The sequence below is a fragment of the Crotalus tigris genome, unplaced genomic scaffold (assembly GCF_016545835.1).
Source record: "Crotalus tigris isolate CLP2741 ecotype Arizona unplaced genomic scaffold, ASM1654583v1 scf7180000019400.125164, whole genome shotgun sequence".
Classification (NCBI taxonomy): domain Eukaryota; kingdom Metazoa; phylum Chordata; class Lepidosauria; order Squamata; family Viperidae; genus Crotalus; species Crotalus tigris.
Genome location: NW_024097517.1, coordinates 1,344 through 4,023, shown reverse-complemented (window position 1 = coordinate 4,023; position 2,680 = coordinate 1,344).

Here is a 2,680-nt window from a genome sequence, read left to right as displayed (position 1 = left end):
CTGGAAAAAAAAAAACAGATTGAAAATACGCGTAAGTCTTTGGCCACCATCCCATTTTTTTCACTTAAAGGCAGTCCTCGACTTAACAACGGTTCACTTAGTGACTGAAGTTGCAATGGCACTTTAAAAAAGTGACTTTTGACCATTTTTCACCCTTAGGAACATTCCAGCATTCCCACAGACACGTGATCCAAAATTTGGGCGCTTGGCAACCGACTCACGTTTCTGACGGTCGCGATGTCCCCGGGGGGGGTCCACGTGATCCCCTTTTGCGACCTTCTGACTAGCAAAGTCAATGGGGGAAGCCGGATTCACTTAACAACCGTGTTACTAACTTAACTGCAGGGATTCCCTTAAGAAGTGAGGCGAAGAAAGATCATAAAGCGAGGCCAAACTCAAGAAAAGTCTCACTTAAGGACTGAAATTTCTTGGGCTCAATTGTGGTCATAGGTCGAGGACTAGCTGTAATACAGGGCCTGCCTAGATTGGCCTATTGATACCCCTTCTAACTCTTAAGGCAGGAGTCTTCAAACGTGGCCCTTTTATGACTTGCAGACTTCAACTCCCAGAATTCCTCAGCCAGCGTGCCTAGCTGAGGAATTCTGGGAGTCAAAGTCCACAAGTCATGAAGGGGCCATAGTTCCCCCCATAATGCCTCAGGAATTTTGGGAGTTGAAGTCCATGAGTCATGAAGGGGGCCATAGTTCCCCCCTGCTGGCTGAGGAATTCTGGGAGTTCAAGTCCACAAGTCATGAAGGGGCCATAGTTCCCCCATGCTGGCTCAGGAATTCTGGGAGTTGATGTCCACGAGTCATGAAAGGGCCATAGTTCCCCCATGCTGGCTCAGGAATTCTTGGAGTTGAAGTCCACAAGTCATGAAGGGGGCCATAGTTCCCCCATGCTGGCTGAGGAATTCTGGGAGTTGAAGTCCACAAGTCATGAAGGGGGCCATAGTTCCCCCATGCTGGCTGAGGAATTCTGGGAGTTGAAGTCCACAAGTCATGAAGGGGCCATAGTTCCCCCATGCTGGCTGAGGAATTCTGGGAGTTGAAGTCCACGTCATAAAAGGGCCAGGTTTGAAGACCCCTGCTCTGAGGCAACACATGTTTGATTCGGTTGCTAAATTTGCACAATCTCTCGCATTAGGCCTATAGGACCAGTCCAGCTGCACGGGGTTTTCTTTGGCCTCCCTTAATAATTTTGCATTGTTGTTATTTTCTGCAGAGGTGAGGCAGGAAGCCAGGAATTCTCTCTCCCTGCTTGAATTGTCAGAGGAATCCAAGCATCTGGCTTGCAATAATTGCTCTTTAAGATTTCTTTACTTAGCACAATTTATTTCCTGAAATCATTAGCTAATTGGGCCACCCACAAAAGCTCCGGAGAGATCAGAGATGCTCAGGTCGGGCGGTGGGGAAAATCTGGAGTGGATTCCTGGTGGAGGATGGGGTCGAGACTGACCATGCAGTGTAAAAGCTGGTTACTTAAGAAGAGACTGGACAGCCACTGGTCTGAAATGGGATAGGGTTTCCTGCCTGAGCAGGGGGTTGGACTAGATGACCTTCAAGGTCCCTTCCAACTTTATTATTATTATTATTATTATTATGGATTATCGCACAGTCAGCCAGATGTTCAGACTGGATTTGGCATTTTGTCTACCTATCGAGTCCTTACCCAGGACCTGGGATAGCCAGATGTGGATGTTTGCGATGGTATTAACAGGATCTGTCGCACTACTGAAGTCAGTTCCATTAAAAGGGCTGCCTTTGCATCTTGATAATACGCAGCAATGCTTGTCAATAGCCAATAGAGTGCTTCAGTGGTGCTCCAGTTGTTTTGGGATTGCACCCAAGGTGCCTATTACTATTGGTACTACCCTTGCTTGCTTTTGCCACAGTCTTTCTATTTCTATTTGTAGGTCTTTGTATTTTGTTATCTTCTCCAGTTTTTCTCGTCTATTCTGCTGTCTCCAGGCACTGCCACGTCCACTATCCAGACTTTTTTGTCTTTCTTATCGACAATTGTTAAGTCTGGGGTGTTATGTTGCCGGTGCTTGTCTGTTTGAATTCTGAAGTCCCAGAGCAGTTTAATTTTATCATTTTCTATGACTTTCTCTATTTATGATCCCACCAGTTTTTGCTTACAGGCAAATGATATTTTTTGCAGATCTTCCAATGCACCATTGTTGCTACTTTGTCATGCCGCTGCTTGTAATCAGTCTGTGCAATCTTCTTGCAACAGCTTACCAATTGGTCCACTGTTTCTTCAGCTTCTTTGCATAGGCGGCACTTACTGTCTGTTGCTGTCTTCTCAATTTTGACTTTGTATGCAGTTGTCCTTAAGGCTTGGTCTTGTGCAGCCAGAATTAGTCCCTCGGTCTCTTTCTTCAATTTTCCTGCTCTTAGCCATTGCCAGGTTTTATTATTATCTGCTTTCCCATCTATTTTTTTCATGTATTGGCCATGTAGTGCTTTGTCTTCCCATGCCTCTATTCTGTTCTTCATTTGGTCTTTCTTGTAGGCCAGTTTGGTCTCTCCAGTAGTTAGTAAGCCTTCCTGATATACTAATTTTCGTGCATCTTCATACATTGTTCTTCAGATATTCCCTTCCCAAGGCTCATTTTTTTTTCTTCTTCAACTGCTCATCTCAATGTTACTTGTAGCATTCCACGCCCACCTATTTG